Source organism: Kogia breviceps, chromosome 2, assembly GCF_026419965.1.
Source record: "Kogia breviceps isolate mKogBre1 chromosome 2, mKogBre1 haplotype 1, whole genome shotgun sequence".
Classification (NCBI taxonomy): Eukaryota; Metazoa; Chordata; class Mammalia; order Artiodactyla; family Physeteridae; genus Kogia; species Kogia breviceps.
The window spans coordinates 129,423,597-129,443,547 of NC_081311.1; the positions used below are offsets into that span (position 1 = coordinate 129,423,597).

At 43.4% G+C, this 19,951-nt stretch overlaps 1 protein-coding gene across 9 annotated transcripts in view; it reads left to right on the forward strand.

The window, feature by feature from the left end:
* The window catches only part of TANC1 (tetratricopeptide repeat, ankyrin repeat and coiled-coil containing 1), a 234,614-nt gene that overhangs the window by 51,960 nt on the left and 162,703 nt on the right, over positions 1-19,951 (forward strand). For 5 of the 9 annotated variants that reach the window (XM_059051808.2, XM_067026103.1, XM_067026101.1 and 2 more), the window contains exon 2: positions 1,423-1,513. The exons of 1 other annotated variant lie outside the window; for it this stretch is intronic. The gene's annotated coding sequence lies outside the window, so the exon portion shown is untranslated. Of the gene's footprint in view, positions 1-1,422; positions 1,514-15,920; positions 15,959-19,951 lie in introns of those variants that run through there. 3 more of the 9 variants (XM_067026099.1, XM_067026102.1, XM_067026100.1) reach the window with 3 other exon arrangements.

A 19,951-nucleotide genomic window follows, 5' to 3' on the forward strand; every position in this document is an offset into this window, starting at 1 on the left:
TCCCAGTGAGGTCAGCAACCCCGGGAGGGAAAAACCTGGTGCGCTCAGAAGCCTTGGCAGAGTTTACGGGCTGGGCTGTCGTTGAACATGAGGTGAGATTTGACAGAGGGTGACTACCTGGACCGTGTAGGTTTTTTCTCTCTGCGTTCTCCTTGAATGAGATCTCAGCTGTCCTGAAGGGAGGGGCGGGGGAGACAGGACCTGTGCTCTGCCTCGGTCCCTGGTTTCCTTCTAGAGAAAAGTTTGCGTGCTCCGTTCTTATCTTTGAAGAAGTCGCAGCGGGTAAGGGGGGCATGTCTTGTAGAGCTCATCAAACAGACTTAAAAGGGAGAAAAGGCCTCCACCGTTACTTTGCATGCACAAACCTATTACATTCCGGTGCCCTGCCAGGGTGGTTTTGTTGGCCCCAACGTGACTACATACAATCCGTCCTCTTTGGCAGTGAAGCCCAGCAGCGTTGCCGCAAGGGGATTGACTTGAGCCAGAGCCTGGTTGTCGGTGTGTTTGAGCATAGATAGAACCCTTGAAAAAGAACATCTTCCAATACCAGAGTAGCAGTAAAAAAAGAATATTTCCTAAGGAAATGGACTCCGAGTCACTCATGGAGAACCTCTTGTTGGAATCCTTCAGTGAACAAACATGCATTGATATCTGCCTCTACTTGTGATTACAGCAGGAGGGTGTTGTAGGGGACGGCAGGGAAGACCGGCCCTTGAGAAACGGGGAGGAGGGGAGGTCCAGGAAGCAAATGCTAGAACACAGGTGCCTTCAAGGTGCTTTGAGTGCAGAGGAAGGGCTGGTGACGTTCATGGGGGTGGGGTGGGCAGGCAGGTGATACTTGAGCTGTGCCTGGAGGATGACTTGTCTCCAGAGTAGGGGAGGGGGTTTCAGGATGAGGGACTGGGGAGAGCAAAGGTGTGAGATTGGATGGTGTGTTCGGAAATGATGAATCGTGTAGAGAGCTGGGACCTGTGAAGAGTGAGGTAGGAAACATGGGAAGAAAATGTTCTGGAGAACTTGAGCGCCCTGAGTGTTTCAGAGAGGTTCTTGGCTCGTTATCTCAAACCTTTGAAACATTTGTGTGTTGGGCTGCAAACCCATTAGCATCACTTAAAGAGAAAACCCGAGATAGAGAAGGTAGTCCGGACACTGCGGTACCTTGCTTAAGACAGGGGGCTTTCAGTCAATGTCCCTGGTCACTTGGACAGAGGGTATCGGGAGAAGGAATGAGTTTTCTTGCATTTGCCAGCCCATCACCCTGTTTTTTTCCCCTGTTAGGAGTATGTAGATGATGACAGCTCTATTCCTCTCTATCACTGCTTTGTCTGGAGTCCTGGCTGTAGCTGTTTTTATAAGCTCTGTGCTTCTTGCGTCGGAGGACGAGTATGCTGACCGGTTTTCTTTTTTGCATTCTCTTTCCAGCTTTCTGTGGTCACGGAGGAACTTTCTGGGTGCCCCCCAAGTAAGACAGCGTCTCTCTGTTGCCAGCAAGTAGAGTCTGGGGTGAAGCGAGGTGAGTGAGACCCAGGGAGAATTCGTGCTCTGACAGACCAAGTTTCCCAAGATATGTTACTTTCTGAACAATTTTGAGGTCTTTGAAAGTGAACTGGGATTATATTCAAAGAAATTTAAGAATTAAAAAAAAAATTCGTGACTTAATTACCATGTTAAAGCAGTCATTATTAATAATAGGGATGCACTGATTCATTCTTTTAAAACTTTGCTGACTTTTTTTGGTGCCCGTTTCAGGGTTTTTTGGTCTCTATGGTGCCTAGCACAGTGCTTTTCCACTAAAAACATTTATTAAATATGTTGTGTGACTGGCTTAATATCTTACAGGTTGCAAACAAAGAAGTAGAACTGAAACATTTTCAGACTTAATATAAGTCAGGCTGGCTGTCAATTTTTTTGCTATTTTTAAAATTGAGATGTAATTGGCATGTAACACTATTAGTTTCAGGTGTACAACATAACGATTCAATAGATGAATATATTGTGATGTCTGTTCTTTATCATGTCATTTTCCTGTTCCCCAATCCCCATGAAAAACTTTTCAAGTTTAATTACAAACCTCCCTTTAGTTACCGAGACAAATAAGGGAATGTTTTCACCTGCCTTACCCAGCTGCTCTTCCCAGATTGGTTTTTTTAGGGCCACATCAGTTACAATGGCTTGGGTTCCATCTCCCATCTGCTCTACATACTGTCTTTAAAAAAAAAAAAAAAATTATCTTATTTTTGGCTGTGTTGGGTCTTCGTTGCTGCATGCGGACTTTCTCTCGTGGCGAGCGGGGGCTACTCTTGGTTGCAGTGAGCGGGCTTCTCTTGTTGCGGAGCAAACGCTCTAGGTGCACGGGCTTCGGTAGTTGTGGCACGCGGGCCCAGTAGTTGTGGCTCATGGGCTCTAGAGCGCAGGCTCAGTAGTTGTGGCACGCGGGCTTAGTTGCTCTGCGGCATGTAGGATCTTCCCGGAGCAGGGCTCGAACCCGTGTCCCCTGAATTGGCAGGCAGATTCTTAACCACTGCACCACCAGGGAAGTCCCTCTACATACCTGTCCTGTTAAACTCTTCTGAGTCTGTCCTTCCCCTCCTGGGCCTTAGGAACTTTAAGCAAGTTGCTAAAGTTCTCCTGTACTATGGTTTTCCTGTACTGCAGTCTTACATGTAAATTATGAAACAAAAATACCTACTACAAGGGGTTTGGTGAGGCTGGAGGCTCCTGATGGTTAAGATTTTTGTTCTGTTTCTCCTTTTTTGTTTGTATTCCCTAGCTGCAGTGTGGAGCATATGGTAGGACTCAAATAGTCCCTCTTTCCTTTAAGGAGAGAGAGAATTGGCTGAGAACAGAGTCTCTAATCCCATCCTAATTGCGCACAGCTTGGAGGACTGTTGTTGTCTATGCTCAGATGCTTACAGTTGAGGCCTTGGAGCAAGAATCCCCAGGAGGTCCAGGACGGAACAGTTGACTAGGGACATTGAAGTCTCAGCCCTGGATCTCTTTTCTGTGGGTGCTGGAAATGCTCCTCCCTAGGAGATGGGGTCAAGGTTAAAGCTGCTTCCAAACCTCTGAGTATTCTTGAGACATCCATGTGACGTGCAGGTGCACTCTGCCATCTGTCCAGCATGGCTTGCTCGCAGGATTTCATATTCTGCACTCACCCTTCCTGCCATGCCTTGCTCGTCCATGAAGAACACGTGGCCAATTGCCCCCACCTCAACTTTGTGGGAATCCTGCCAAAAGGTAAAAGCTTCTCAACAGGAGCATGGCAGGGGAGTACACATCATAATCTCCTGTGAGGTTTTAAAGATTAGGGCACCAGGACTCTCCCTAGGTCTGCTGAACTAGAATTTGGGGGATGGGGAGGGCGTCCCTGCTGTGTGTGTGTGTGTGTTAAGAAGCTCCTCAAGAGGTGATGGTGTGTAACTTCTTGAAAGATATTTGTATGTGGAGTAGACTTAGAAAAACAAAAACCTCTTTCTGAGCCTGCGCAGATGTTTGGGGGCATTATTTTTGAACTCTGCTAACTAGTTTAACCAGTTTATAATGCCAAGCCGAACAGTCCCTTGTAGTGCCATAATTTGCATCGTAGAACCATTTTATAACTTTTATTTAAAATTGCATAGGACAATTTCTACGGCTGTAAGTATACAAGGAATGAGGAAAATGACATTGAAGAACAGTTTACTAAATTTAACGAGAGCTTAGGCTTATTTAGAAATCCAGGTGGGAATCTGCTTAAGTGGAATTTTTACCACTGTATGCAGGGATTTGCATATTGAAATCAAAGCCTTTCCGACTTGTGGTAACACATTTCTCAAAATGTTGAAATAGCAATGTATATGCATTGCCCTAAGAGAGTTATTGGACAGGAAATTTATCTAGTAAGTTAGACATTTTTTCCTCCTCCAGTTTTTGGGTGGTAGAGAATTTAAGTGAATTTTTCTTTTCTCTTTCCCTGGGGACCAGCTTCAAGGAAATAGGAGCTTAATAGCAGAGATCATGTTAAATGGCTTTTGTGGTTTTTAACTGTGTCTCTTTTGCAAATTTCCCTTTCTCTGGGGGAACAAAAAACTTTGCAGTCTGTTGTTGTCTGCGGTTTTAATAATTTGATGGGTTTGGAGAACGGTGAGTGTCTATTTTGAAATCAAAGAATCTTAGCGTTTAGGGAGAGACCTTACAGATGATCTGCCATCTGGTTTCCATCACCTCAACTTTATAGAAACTGCTCCTAAAGTCACAAATGGCCTCTAATAGGACTCGTGACATGACTTTTCTGTAGCACTTGATATATTGATCACTCCTCATTTGAAACTTTCTCCTTTGGGTTCCTTTGCATTTTTCCTACTTTTCTCCTTTTGTTTCTTCCTAGGTCCTACTCGTCCTGCTGTTAAGTGTTCATGTTCCCTGGGCTTGCATCCTTGGTGGTTTGCTTTTGGTCTGCTCAGCCTCTTTGGGGAACTTCAATATTTCTGTGGCTTTAGCCACCACCCACATGTTAATGACCCCCAAGTCTTTCTCTGAGTTCACCCTTGTCTTAAACAATCTTTTGGACATTTCTACTTGGATGACTCATATGTACTTTTAACTTGAGCTATCCAAACTGAACTCATTTTCCTCCTAATTATTGCCTGCTTTCCACTCTCCACCTCCCAAAGTTCCCTCATCCCCGTGCTTCTGTCTGCTTTTCCCACTTTGGTCATTGGCACTATTCAAGCCAGAAATGTGTGACTCATCCTTCAACCCTCCCTCACTCAGTCAGCTCCATATCGTAATTGGCGATTAAGTTCTGTCATTTTAATATCCCAAATAAGAAAGGAAAAGGCCATTCCAGTGACATTTAATTGGGCTTTAAAAGTTGTAGTTGGGCTGTATAAGCAGATATAATAACATGAGACAGTCATGACCATTTATGTCATATACATTTCTTTTTTTGTGTGTGTGTGTGTGGTACGCGGGCCTCTCACTGCCGTGGCCTCTCCTGTTGCGGAGCACAGGCTCCGGGCGCGCAGGCTCAGCGGCCATGGCTCACGGGCCCAGCCGCTCCGCGGCATGTGGGATCCTCCCGGATCTGGGCACGAACCTGTGTTCCCTGCATCGGCAGGCGGACTCTCAGCCACTGTGCCACCAGGGAAGCCCTCATATACATTTCTTGCTAGGCAGAGTCCTAGGTACTTGTCATGTTGTTTCTAATTCTTACAGTTATTCTGTAGTATGTCATCTCTGTTACAAAGGAGGATTCTAAGGTTTAGAGAGTTTAAGTTACAGGCCCAGGATCACGGGGTAGGTAAAGCATGGTGGGTTAGGATTTGGGGATTTTAACCCTATGGATTGGTCTGCCTGCCTCCAAAGCCTCTACCATCATGTCACTCTGTCTTATGTTCCCATGATGCCACAGATTTAGATTTCTAGTGAGTAGGTTGACTGTGTTGAAGGCAGGAACTGGGTCTTACTCAAATTTCTGTTTCACCGTGTGTGTGTGTGTGTGCATTTTTTTTTACATAGTAGGTGATAAACACAAGACTCTTAAATGGTAAAACCATGGTCTATGTCTTCTGTGGCTTCATCTGGATTCAATCCCTTGTTTTCCTATTAGCTGTGCACTAGCTGGGTAGCCTGAGATAAGGACGGTAGGGTCATGCTGCTTTATCCTTGCAGGGTTTTTATGGGAAAGAGCTTTAAAATTCAGGGACATTTGAGAAATTCTGTTTAGTTGTGGAAGTTGATAGTTGGCTAGCCCAGATGAACCTCTTTTTTTGGTTTTAAATGACAGCATGTGAAAATATAAACTCTTCTGGACCTCTGATCGTGCTGATTGAATCATTCGTGTGCTTGCAGGAATAAAGGCAGAAAAGTCCCTTCCAAGTAAAAACCTTCTTAATGAGACTAGTATATATAGATCTGATTTTTGTTCTTACTTCTGAATATAACTTTTGGAACAGATGAGGATATGATCTGTGAAACCAGATAGTATATATTTAGGTCTAGGCAAGTGAATTAAAGCAGAGTCTACTGCTGTTTTTTCTTCTGTTTGATTGATCTTAGGAGGATGGACTTCAAGATGTGCTATACCAAAACAACCCCTAAATCCTGGCACAGACGGTTCTGCATTTTATTTCCTCATAGCTCTCTCCTTTTGCGCTGTCCTGAGAAGGAAATGCTTTGTTTTCCGTCATAGTTCTCCCTTTTCCACATTTTGGTAACAAGGTCCTCTGAGGAGAGGGTCTCCTTTAGTGAAGGTTTAATGGTTTCTAAATTCCACAGTGACAAATTGGTTTTATATATCCTGTCTTTGGGCCCCATGCTGTGCAATAGAGGCTGGTCTTATACATCATTTAATTTCAGGATCCAAGGCTTAGGGTGCCTTGGATCTAGTGTTCTTGGTCTAGTGTTCTTCAAGAGAAGAAATGGAGTGCTGTGTTAAGAGGGAAGGTGTGGCCTGGGCAGGCTACGAAGTTTCTCTGACTCTTAATCTCTTTATCCCCTGCTTTCATCAAAGAGGACAATCACAGTCCCTACCTGCTCCTTGCAGGAGCAGGACTAAACCAGACACTTCTGGGTGCGTTTGTGTCCCCACCTCTGCTGTTATTTTTATGGTGGTTTGTTGGATTCATGGAGTAAAGGTCTTCTGTTTGTTACAGATTTACAGTATTGATAAGAAGAGATAATTGTAAAAAGTCATAACATAAGTCTGAGTTGGAGATGAATGGCTTTGTGGTTTTCAGTGAGTTATCGGTACATTGAAATATGGGCTTTATTAGGTTTGTGAGAAGGAATGAGGGAATTGGCTTGGGAAGTTGGACTACATAAAGACAAGGGCCAGGTATTTATTATTTTATATCCAGCTCTGTTGCAGACTCGCATATTTTTCTGTACCAGAAAGATGTTTCAGTGAGACTGTGACAACCTAGTACATCTGTGCGACATCTTCATTTTATCTAGAACAGCTTCGCATCTACTGTCTCTAATTCAAAGTCATTCAAGAAACATGTGTTCCACTGGGTTCTAAATTGGGCTGTTTTTCCTTTAAGAAGGCATTGGGACCACACACATATTTAGGAAATAACTTTGTAACTGTGTTCATGTACTGTGTATAAGGAACCTTTCCAGTTTGCAGTAGTTTCTGCAACTCATCCCCTCACTCCCCAGCTTGAAAGGAGAGTGATTGCTGTGCACATATATGTGCATGTGTGGTTTCCATGCCACTTCACAGTACGGATTTTGTTCCTTAGGTCTGAGATATGTTTCATATTTGTCTATGTGTTGAGAGGTGGTGACAATCCATGATCAAAGGTTTCACTGCAGAGTTAAAGGGCCTTAATTGAACCTGTCGCTGTGTTCTAGAGAAAAAAAAAAAATCTGATGATCATACCTGGCATGTCACATAACTTCGTGTTAAAGCTTGAACGTCATAGGTTTGATTAAAGTTTTATCTGACTTCTAAAAATAACATTTGTAATCTCCATGCATAGGAATTCTGTAATTCAGAACTTAGTTGATGTGTTTTTTGCTGTTGGGTTAGGGTTGAATGCTTGCAGTTTAGCTCAGAGCTACCATCCCAGCTCTTCTGGAAACTGCACAAGGCTTTCATCTTTCTGGGAAGTGTGGCTGGTGCCACAGCTGAAACAGTGAGCCAGATTTAGGTAATTTTATTAGTCTAGAAAAGTATTACACTTTTGCAGTTGTTGTAGGTTCCTAATCATGGAAACAAAAACCGTCTCAGTTACCAAGGAGCCATGAGAAATTGGTGATGGGCCAGCGTAAGTCCATGTATTTTGGACTGTGAATTATATTTATCTTCATAGGGCATCCCTGTGAAGGCATGCAGCTGGGGAATGGCCTGACTGTACGAAGCAGAGAGGGCAGAAGAGGCCAAGCCTTGGGTACCAGTCTCACTAGGAAGCCTGATCCAGTTAACTGGAAGACTATACTTGCTAGGCCTTAAATACCTTTTAACAGGGTAAGAAGAGCATCCATGAAAACAACAAAACCAAAGTAAAACACACTTGTCCCCAGTATTCACCCTGGCTTTTCCGGTTTTGAATATTGTCTCACGCTGTAAATTTCTACAGCTCTCTCTCTCTTGCAATGCCAGGCTGGCTATTGTGAGTGAGTTTAGTAATTTGGTGGTGATGGACTTCCTTGTTAAATAGAACTTTTACAGACTACTCTGAAAACTAATCATGGAACTTGGCGTTTAAATGTTAAGAGTGGTGCATATGTGGAATACCCAGTCCTGCTAATGTGTGCCAATTAGTAAGTTACCATTTAATTTCCTGAATTTCAGTTGTTCCAGGAGTGGTATAAAACTGAGCTGCTGTTTCTCTAGAAACTCCTGGGCTATTAGCAGAGCTTTTGGCAAGTCTAAGTAATTGTTCCATTGGGTCTGACTCTGATTCTCTGGGTCAGGGTCCTTAACTTTTAGGGTCATTGGATGCACTTCAGAGGATCTGTAAATGTGGGTGAGTGGGTGAAGAAAAAAAAGTACATTTTTATTTTCACTATCCTCTAGCCAAAATGTGTCTTTTTTTCCTCCAATCATGAAAGGGGCCCACAAACCATGTACTGTCAGCACCTGTGGCTTTGCCACTTAGAAATTAAATTAAACTTTTGTATCACATTGTGGGAGACAGTTTAAGCTATCAGTTATGCCTACCACTCAGAAAACTACAGTAGCTCTTAGACCTGCTCTTATGTCATGTTATTTATGCATTAAGAAGCACACATTACTATTATCACAGATTGTTTTCTAAATATCTTGATGTCTGTTTCAATATAATTGATTTTCTTTGTAATGGCATTTTCTATGTCAAAATCACTCAGGAACATTCTGATTGGAGGGTCTAGATTGCTGAAGCAGCCCATGGCACTTAAAAGGTCACATGCTCCTGCCTTGGATGGCACCCTTGTATTATCTTTCCTATCTTCCTTTGAGACTGGATTTGTTAACATTTAAAAAAAGAAACCAAAAAACTCTACGTGTTTGGCTTTTATTTTCTAGCATGAGTTGTCTTTGACTTTTATCATCTAGAGCTCTGGTATTTCCCCATTTTGGGGCTGTTGGAATGGATTAAAAAATAAAGCCACCACCCGTTCCCATGTGATCTTTCTCATGGGCCCCTGTGGCAGTCACACTTGGAGATTGCTTACTGCAGCCAAATGTTTATGGCCCAGAATGTTTTCCCTTACAAATTTCAGATAAGAGCACGGTGATCCATGTGTTGAGATATTTGCTTTAGCTGTGGGAAGAGATGATCCTGTGTGGCTTGTATGAATTTGATTCAGCTCTCCACTGCATTATCACTGCAGGCATTCCCTAATTTATTTTAGAACTTGATGTCCAAGGTTAAGACCATATTACATTTATTGAACTGTGTAAAACAGCCCAGAGAAGGAAAGCTGGGGCACCAGGCCATTCCTTGCCCCAGCCCATCACCTTTTTTAATAAGCTTCATACAATTCATTCTAGTGAGAAATGGGCAGGTTTTTGTTGTTGTTGTTGTTTTGAGCTGCTCTTGAATAACGTAGTTCTGAATTTCCAGGTAAGTGTTAGGAATAGGGGAAGCATTGCCCATGTGACACAGAGGTCTCTGCCCCCAGATAATCTTCCTCGTTGGCAGTATGGCCCATCTCCGTGTTCTCCCCCTGTGAGCTCATGAATTGAAGAGTGTGCTCTTTTTGTTGCATGTATTTTGTTGTATGATGCCTCCAGATCATATACATTGACAACACTGTAGTTTGAAGTAACTCTGATAAGATGGATGTCTAGCAGAACTTGAGGGAGTGGACAGGAGGTGTCTTTCAATAGAGGTAGATTCTCTTTTTCAAGATAGATTGAGCCATGGGATGCCTCTCTGGGGGGTGGCGGGGGGTTGTGTTTGTGTGTGCACGCGTGTATGTGTGGCCAAAGATGATTTTTTTCCCCCCTGTTTGACAGTTTTGTCTGTTTTACCACCTCACCGGGCCCCTGGGAGCTCGTCTCTCATTTTTAGCCAAAAAAGTAGGCATAGGATAGGGACTTCATGGTCAGGGTCTGGAGCGAAACTGCTTGGATGGGCCCCCATGAGCTACGTGACCCTGGGCAAGTCCCAGCCTCTCTGTGCCTTCACAGAATGGAGGTATTAATAGTACCTTCCCCAGAGGGCGGTTGTGAGGATTAAATGACTCTGTGTGTGTGTGTGTGTGTGTGTGTGTGTGTGTGTGTGTGTATGTATATATATACCTACATACATATGTGTGTGTGTGTATATATATATAAAAGTAAAGTGCTTAGAGCAGGGCCTGGAATATAATTAGTGTTAAATACATGTTGCTGGCTGCACATCAGAATCACCTGGGGGAATTTAAAAAAAAAAACAAACTACATGGGTATTGAAAACTCCCAACTTAATGAAATCGGGACCTGGGGAGGTTAAAACCTTGTTCAGAGCATCATAGCAAGTCACTGACAGAAGTGGAGGAGGGATTTTGACGTCTTGTATTCTGGGGCTTTAAGAGAAAGATCCATCTGTCAGCTCCGTAAGCAAGAAATCTTTGTGTAATGAATAAGCTGCCTTTCATGGGGCATCTTTGAAGTTGTCTGACCTTTTTCACTTTGAGGCCAGTTGCAGGGCAATTTAAAAAATTTAATTTCTTTAGATTTATGATACCAGGCTTCATTCAGCTGGCACTGATTGATTGAGTACCTTTACACTTCTTGAAAAATGGACTTTCTGACATGTCTTCAAGGTCTCTTCTTTCATACTAGAGGCTTATCATCAACCCATGCCATAGACTCCTCAGAGGAGTTCCTTTTTCATCTGTGGTGATGGTTTATCAGCTACTGTGATTACAGTGGCCCTTATGAACAAGAAATAAATCTTCCCCCTTACAGTGATAGCACGTACAGGTGGAAGAGACTTGATATTGTCCTGTCAAACGGGAAAGGGAGCAGTGTTCCTGTTAGACAGATGAGCCCGTGAAAGGTGAAATAACTTGCCCAAGGCCATTTTGTTAATGTAATGCCTCCTACCTTTACTCAGGGACCTGTATTTGTCACACATCAAGAAGGTGGTCAGGTTCATAGCTCTGTTGTGTGATACAAGAGGAAAACTTAACGGGAAGGAGAAGGGAAAAGAAAAGAGGATGTAATCAGAGGGTGGTGGTTAGGGAGCTAACCGCCGTATGAGGCTTGGGACTGGGGTCTCCAGTTGCTATAAGCCTTCCACAGGGGAGCATCCTGTGATCCTGGTCACATCCTGTGCGGAGCTGTGTGAGAAAGGATGGGACCACATGCAAAGTCTGTGGTTCATATTCAAACCCTAGGTGGTTCTCTACGGGCTTTTGGCCTCATGGCTGCTATGGCTCATCTTTGGCTTTCTCCCAGCTCTCCTCAGCTGGATCCCCAACAACGGTACTTTCACCCTCATACAAAAGCCGCTTTGTCCTTTAGACTTGTATTCTGTGCTCTCCTGGTCACCTCTCTGTCCCACCTTCCCTCAGTTCATTGAGGACTTTGGAGGCAGCAGGTCAGAGCCTGAGCTTTCAAGTCAGAACTGGGTTCAAGTCCCAGCTTCACCTTTACAAATTGTGTAACCTTGGGAAAGTTGTTAATCCCTCTAAGCCTTTGCTTCCTTATTAATAAAAAGGAATCAGTAAAACTGTCCCATAGATTATTTTTTTTTCAGGATAAAATGAGATTGCATATGAATGTAAAGCTCTTCCACTCACCTGATACACAGTAAACACTTAGTAAATAATAGCTGTTAGGGTGGTGGTTGATATCCCTCATCCTGCCTCTCTTACCACAGGAAGCATCTGAATGGCCCTTCCCCAGACCAAGAATCGAGTGCCTTAACTTGTTTGCTTCCTACCTTCACTTGAGGACATTCCACTTCAGCAAACCATGCCGTTGGCCATCATGTGGGCTTTAACATTGTCTGGAATTGCTCCACATCCAAAGATATAAAATTAAGAAGCCCAGACAGCCCTTTTCAGCTTCCTCATTGACTTAGTCCTACTGTATTTGCTCTTTCATCTCTTTGAGACACCATCCCTGTTCTCTTTGGCGGTCCTTCCTCTCAGGCCTCCACTTGCTTCCTGTCCAGCCTTGATTCCATGGCACGCCACTCTGAGTACTCTTTTTTTTTTTTTTTTTTTTTTTTTTTTGCCTCTCCCCTTGCGGAGCACAGGCTCCGGACGTCCAGGCTCAGCGGCCCTGGCTCACGGGCCCAGTTACTCCGCGGCACATGGGATCCTCCCGGACCGGGGCACGAACCCGTGTCCCCTGCATTGGCAGGCGGACTCTCAACCACTGCGCCACCAGGGAAGCCCCACTCTGAGTACTCTTATACGAGCACCCTTACCAATCTTGTTGCACCTGTGCTGCAAACACCCGATTACTGATCAAGCCTCTTGTCCTCCAGATGGTTCTTTCCTGGGGCTGAGCATCAGAGGATGGAGTTACCCACTTTCATCATTTGGTGCTGTGTCTTGCTCTGCAGCCTTGGTTGGCAGTCAAAACTGTGCAGCTGTCCTTCTCATCTTGTGCTTGCCTTTCTCTCCTCTACCAGGGCTATTCTGAGCCTTCTCTGCTCCTCCATGCCTTAGTTTTACTTTATAGAGAAAATGGAGGCATGGACTTGTAGCTTCCTGCCCATGTTTGTTGACAGTGTTGTCTTCCTCCTCCATCATATTATACTTTGTGCTCCTCCTTGGTTGGCACAGAGTTGATACTCAGGAATGTGTGTAGAATGAAAAACCTGCAATTGCTTAGCCAATGCTTATTCCTTAATTGGGAAATTGGGTTGTAAACCTGTCTCTGCCACTTGCTGGCTCAGGAGAGTCGGGACAAGTTCCTCCGATGCTCAGGGCCTTGCATTGATTGCTGTGTTGGGTCTTTGTTGCTGCGTGCAGGCTTTAGTTGTGGCAAGCGGGGGCTACCCTGTTGTGGTGCATGGGCTTCTCATTGCGGTGGCTCCTCTTGTTGCAGAGCACGGGCTCTAGGCATGCGGGCCTCAGTAGTTGTGCCTCGATGGCTCTAGAGTGCAGGCTCAGTAGTTGTGGCACACGGGCTTCATTGCTCTGCGGCGCGTGAGATCTTCCCGGACCAGGGCTCGAACCCATGTCCCCTGCATTGGCAGGCGGATTCTTAACCACTGCGACACCAGGAAAGTCCCATGAGCCTTGCATTTTAAATGAGGATGTTACATTTATTTAAATTTATTAGGCTGGCAGTGTGTTTTGAGGTACAGTTATTTCCTTTGAGAATTATAGCTGGAAAAATTATGTTCCTCCCCGATGTATCCATTGATATTGAAGTGAGAAAGCATACTGTGCTTGCTGGTGAAGCAGAGCAAGGTCTGGCCATCCAGAGTCCCACAGACTAGTGGAGGAAGCAGGTGGGTGAGCAATTAAAATAAGACCCAGAAGGCTTCTAAGAGGAAGCTTTTGAGGTGGGTTTTGAAGTGGGCTTGTGAATTGTCTTTGCTTTCTCTAATAGATTAAGTATTTGTGATTGTCTAGAAGGTGGTGGTGATGGTAATCATGTCACAGTTATTTTGTCCTCTAGTTAGGTAGTGTTTTGCTGTTAGGTTGGGAGGTGGGTGCTTGGCTGGGAACGTCCGGGTGAAGACAGCTTCTGGATGAGCAGGGGCTTTCTGCAAGACTGGTGCTCAATCTTGCTCCAGAGCCATTGGCCTGGGAGGCATGATTATTGCCAGGAACACTGCCCTTGGTTATTTCCCTGTCTGAGCCCTTCCTGGTTTGAGGCAGAATGTATTGCTTTCAGGTTTTGGCTTTTCTGTTATTATACTTATCCCTTCTGTGTGCATATTCTAAATGTCAAAATATAACCTGCCTGCAGCTGGTGCTTCTGAAGGCCTGATAACAGAACAGGTCCTGCAGTGGAGATGTGCTGTTCATCGTGTGTAAGTCAGATAACTTTGGCCATAAACTTGGAAATTAGTACTTGGTATCAGAAGAATTCTTACATTATTAGTCCAAATCCCTTGTGGGAGAGAATTGCTATTGATTTTGATTTCCCCTCCATAACAACCCTGCTATTCTTTCATTTAAGGAGATTTATTTAGTGTTTGTTGCATGTAAGGTACTTTTTTAGGTGCCATGGGGGATTTGTAGAGTTCAACATTTTTTTTTACTGTGATTTTGATTGATAACCATCTGTAAGTAGAAAGTGGGATGTGGAATTAAAGATACCTTTAGACTCTCATGGCCTGGGAAGGCTTTATGGATGAGATAGTGTTCAGAGTTGACTGGAACAAATCCCTTCACAATCTAGAAAAATGGCTCTTGTAGCCAGAAACAGGTAGCTTCTTCATATTTTCTTCCAAAAGTGAAATTTCTTTTTTGCCAAGTGTTATCAAAATGAAAACTTCTTTAAACAAACTTGTATATAGTAATTTTTTAGCAACTTGAAATACTGGCTTAGGAGAGTCAGATTTTTAAGGACATTTTTCTCAAAACAACTTGTATATTTTTCTACAGAGTATTTTAAATATGGGTTGAAAATGATTTCAATCTAATAGGGAATTTCCACTTAATTTTGTGCATCAGAACTTAAACATTTGAGTTCAAACTTCATGCCCAGAACTTTTACATTCATATTACTTGTGACTGTAAATTTACTTTGCGCTTTTTTAAAAAAAATAAATTTATTTTACTTATTTATTTTTGGCTGCCTTGGGTCTTCGTTGCTGTGCGCGGGCTTTCTCTAGTTGCAGAGAGCAGGGGCTACTCTTTGTTGCGGTGCGCGGGCTTCTCATTGCGGTGGCTTCTCGTTGCAGAGAACAGGCTCTAGAGCGCAGGCTCAGTAGTTGTGGTGCACGGGCTTAGTTGTTCAGCAGCACGTGGGACCTTCCCGGGCCAGGGCTTGAACCCGTGTCCCCTGCATTGATTGGCAGGCGGATTCTTAACCACTGCGCCACCAGGGAAGCCCCATTTACTTTGCTTTTAATAACTTAGGCAAAAAGACTCAGGAGACTCAGGTTTGAGTATAAGACAAACCTAACTCTAAAGAAAAGAACAGCAGAATTAGAGGTACAATTTATAGAATGGCTTTGAATAAAAAGGACCAAATGGTTGGCTCTATGTGTCTTAGGGGATAAATCACAGCCGAATGATAATGATGTCCTGTTTCCCAGCTCTGCATGTTAAGCATTGCCAAGTGCCGCTTTTTTACTTACCATCACAATTGCTTTCTGGTTTCTTGATCAATAACCCCTTCTCCTCCCCCCTCAGCTTTCCTGGACGAGGCGTCTGAATCCTAGAGAAGTTTGGTAACTTGTTCCCAGTCACAATGCCAGGACCAGGTCTCCTAATTCCTAGGCTCCTTCCACTACGGGGGTTGGGGGGGCGGGAATGGGAGAGACCTCCTGGAATTTCAAGTATTCATCAAGAGTTGGTTTTTCCCCATCCTCCTGGGATCTTTAAAAGAATGTCAAGGGCTTCCCTGATGGCGCAGTGGTTGAGAATCCACCTGCCGATGCAGGGGACACAGATTCGTGCCCCGGTCCGGGAAGATCCCACATGCCGCGGAGCGGCTGGGCCCGTGAGCCATGGCCGCTGAGCCTGTGCGTCTGGAGCCTGTGCTTCGCAACGGGAGAGGCCACAACAGTGAGAGGCCCGCATATCACACAAAAAAAAAAATTAAAAAAAAAAAAAAAAAAAGAATGTCAAGATATGGCTCTTGCTTTCAGGAAGCTTCTAGGAGGCGGTTTTCCATGAATTTCCAGCAGCAGCCATTGCCCCCTCTAGCAGGGCTTTGTTTCCTTTTGTGGTCTCTGTCCTGCTTTGTTTTCTCTTACTTCCTCTCTACTGTATTATTTATTCTGTAGGCTGCTTTAGACAGCACCTCCCCACCCATCACCACCACCCATTTCCTTTCTTTTGATAAACACTAAAGGTTGCCAGTGCAAAGGAAAGTTCTAAAGGCAGTACTACAGAAGACATGGCTATTGTGTAGGTGAGTCTTAATCTTATTAGGTTGAGACGTTTTTGAGCCCCTAAAATTGAGGATGTTTTTGATGTATCTCTTCTCTTAAAAAATTTTTTTTCTTAATGATCATGTGCATCTTACTTTCCAGTGTTTCACTTGTAGATATTGCTACTCTGGCTTTATTTATTTTGGCAAAAGAAAGGAGGCACCTTCTGAGACTGCTTTGCTTTGAGGTCAGATGGATGGTTTGATGCAAGAAGCTCCTTTCAGTGGAGTGAACACAGAGTATGTGTTTAGGTGTCCAGGATAACTGGATAATAAGGGTTTATTATCTTGAGATTTTAAGGCTGACTCAGGTGTGGACGTGAAGGGACATTATGAAATGCAGCATTTTCCTCCCAAGTATCTCTTGGATTTAACTGTTTTCTTGCATTCCTTGCAAATGAGAATATATAGGAATATTCTTTGTAATTTATAAACTGCTATAAATGTTGGTTAATTGCTTGATTTGGAGGAAATGGCTCATCGGTGTTCATTGCAGCCTAGTTAAATCTGTCAACAAATATTGAGAACAGACTGTGTGGGAAGGCTGTGTTCCGGCTTCTGTTTGTATCTATTAAAGAATAAACATAGTCCCTGCCCTCAGCTCACAGAGTCAATTTGAAATTTCATAAATAGGTGGTATGGCACTCCAGAAGAGGAAAGTTTTAAGGCTGGTGTTATTCTATGATTTCAGACAAGGTGGTCATGGTTATGATACTGCCATTGGGATTGCAAACTGAAATAGATTTTTCTCTTATTTTAAAATCATCTCACTGTTGAATCTAGGATAACTTTTGTTATATTTTATATACCCTTGTAATCACTGCAGAATGCTCATTTAACACATAACATGGAGACATTGTGCCTATCTCCAAAGAGTTTATGTGTTAAAGGAGAAATCTAAGAAGTAAAAGTAAGCTCAATAGTTGGTTTAACTTCTGTGGGTTTTGAAAAGAAGAATCTATGGCATTTAGGAAACTTAGATGTTGAATGATAGTAGAAAAATAAGGAAATTTAGGTGACTTCAGATCATTGACCTAAAGGTAATGTCATATACTCATATTTTATTTTCTTTTAAATGAACATTATAGGAAATTTTCTCCCATTAGATCATTTCAGTTGTTGTAATCTAGAGGCTGGTCTTTTCTCTCTTCCTCAAAGATATATAAAGAAATGAGAGCTGAAGTTCTTTGCTTTTTCAAAGATTTATTTTTATTTATTTTTAAATAGGGCTTATTCATTCTTTTTTTAAAAAAATTAATTAATTTAGTTTTGGCTCCTTTGGGTCTTCCTTGCTGCGCATGGGCTTTCTCTAGTAGTGGCGAGCAGGGGCTACTCTTTGTTGCGGTGCGCGGGCTTCTCATTGTGGTGGCTTCTCTTATTGAGGAGCACGGGCTCTAGGCGCGGGCTTCAGTAGTTTCAGCATGTGGGCTCAGTAGTTGTGGCTCTCAGGCTCTAGAGCACAGGCTCAGTAGTTGTGGCGCACGGGCTTAGTTGCTCCATGGCAAGTGGGGTCTTCCTGGACCAGGGCTCGAACCCGGGTCCCCTGCATTGGCAGGCAGATTTCTAACCACTATGCCACCAGGGAGTTGCCATCAAAGATTTATTTTTAAATACTTAAATCCAGCCATATATTTATACTACTTGTGTGATAGAGGCTAAAGTTTTATGGGGCAGAAATTGAGGGATTCTATTTGGCCAGTATTTATTTGAGTTACACCTGTGCCTTTTGATCTATAGTATTTAAAGTGAAAAAGGACAGCATTTCTTGTTTTATCCTATTATGCTTGTCCATAAGAACTTCCTTACATGTATGGTCCTCTAGTAGGAACTTGATAGCTTCTGGCAGTTTCTTTTTTTGTGTCTGGAAGGCTGGTTTGCATCATTTCTATGTGATTCACTTCTGTAGCAGGGCAGCGTTCATCCTTTTTAGGGGAAAATTGTCAGTAGTTGAAGTTGCTACAGGAAGGGAAGTGATGCAGAAGGTGTCATTCAGGGAGAGCCCGCTGGCTGCCCTCATAAGACTGCTTCACAGTGGCATTTGCATTCAAGAATTTACCACTGTCTTCCTTTTGGTACTCAAACTGGTATCAGAAACTTAATATTCTTTATGTCTTAAATAGATGATACTTGGCAAAGTGACTCCCTTGAACAAAGCTCATGAGAGCTTTTGTTTAAAGCCAGAACACTGGTTTATTAATTCCCAGAATCATGTCTGTCAACAAGCTACACAATTGTGTTGGGTGGACTACACCAGCACACTCTCCCCCACTGTTGTTAGGTTAAAAAGCCAAATTAAGAGGCACTGCTCATTGAGAACAGGATCAGAGGAAGGGGAAGTAGTTATGTTGCCAGTGTTTAATAGCACTGGGTAGGATAGCCTGATGGGTCTATTTCCAGAAGTGGATGTGGGAGTATGTATTTATAAGTTCACAGGTACTGTCAGGTATGCAGATAATCTTCTCTGGACTACACTGTCAATGTTGGCCCCTCCAGCCTATTACTATAGCTGCTTTTTCTGAGCACCTCGCTTCAGATTGGCGTAGTCTTTAAAGGGTCTGTTGATATATGTCACATTCCAGTTACATCTTTCAGGCCATGACTGATTGGGACTTTGCACAGCTCTACTCTGATCTGTATTAATTTCAGAATTTAACCCACAGGGAGCAGTCTTCTTTTTTTCCTTTCCAGCTTGTGTGTGTATGGGGGTTCCTTAATTTTTGCACCCAGATATAATCAGTTAAAGTTTCTCCATGTGCAGTTTGAATATCTTTTAGAGTATAAATTTAAGCTCTTTCCCTTGAGTTACTATTTAGGGAGGAAAATAAGAACTGGGAGAAGAACTTATAGCGAATATCTGATAGCCTCTTCACTTGAGACCACTGATGGAGAAGATTTCACTATCCTGAAAACAGCTGAGCTCCCAAAAATAGACATCTGAGGTGTCTGGGATGAGATGCCCCAGTCCGTGTCTGCCAGTTCTTGCCCTGTGGGCTGTGTATTCCAGGTGGCATTGTAGATCTGTTGTGGGGTTGGTGGTGACAAGGGTGATTAATCAGGGGCAGCTTCACCGCTGTGGTGGGGCCTGAGCTGTTCAGTGATCCAGGGAAACACAGGGAAAAGTTCTCTAAGGACTTTGGCCAAGCTTTGCTGGCCTGGCTCCATTGATATTTTTCTTTTATTTCTTTAGTATGTAGTCTTTGCTAAATGACAAACCCTGAAGGATTGGTTGATTTTTTTTTTTTTTTTTTAATTTGGAGAAGAAAATGTCTGTGCTTACCAGGCGTCTATTTATTTTTTAACTTTTCCTACCATTTTTTATGCCACAACATTTTGCATTGTTTCCTTCAAGCATGGCTGTCAGGAGAAATTTGTGTTTTCACAGCTCCCCTATGGAAGCACACTGTGGCCCACTTCCAGATTCAGTGTTTGCCCTTTATGTGAAACCCAAGTCTTTTTCACAGGGGTCCATTCAAGTAGCGTTTTAAAAAAGAATTAGGCTCAAAGCCATGCTCCTTTTGTGTGTAAAGACTTGTTTGTAAAACGATTTAACCCTAATAAGCTTCACTATGGCTTTCTCCTCCGAATTCTGCTTAAGATATTTACTTCCTAGTATCTTTCAGGTTGGTTGGTTTGTTGTTCATTTTTTTGATTGTTTGATTGCTGTTTTGCAAAGCTTTCATTGCCCTAAGCAGAGAGGCCAGCACTGGGGAAAAAGGAGGACCCTTGCTGGGAGTCCGCAGATTTGGATTCTGGCCCTGCTGTTAATTAGCTGCGTGACCCTGGGGCAAGTCAGCCTCCCAGGGTCTCTGTTTCTTCATCAGGAGAACAAAGGGCTTGGAAAAATAAATACAGGCCTAGACCCAATGATAAGAAAGGTCACCCTGTGTGCTTATGTTGTGCATGGCAGCACTTTGGGACCCTTCCTCCCTCTCAGTGGGCTCCACAAAACCTCGGCTCCACTCTGGGGTCGAGCAC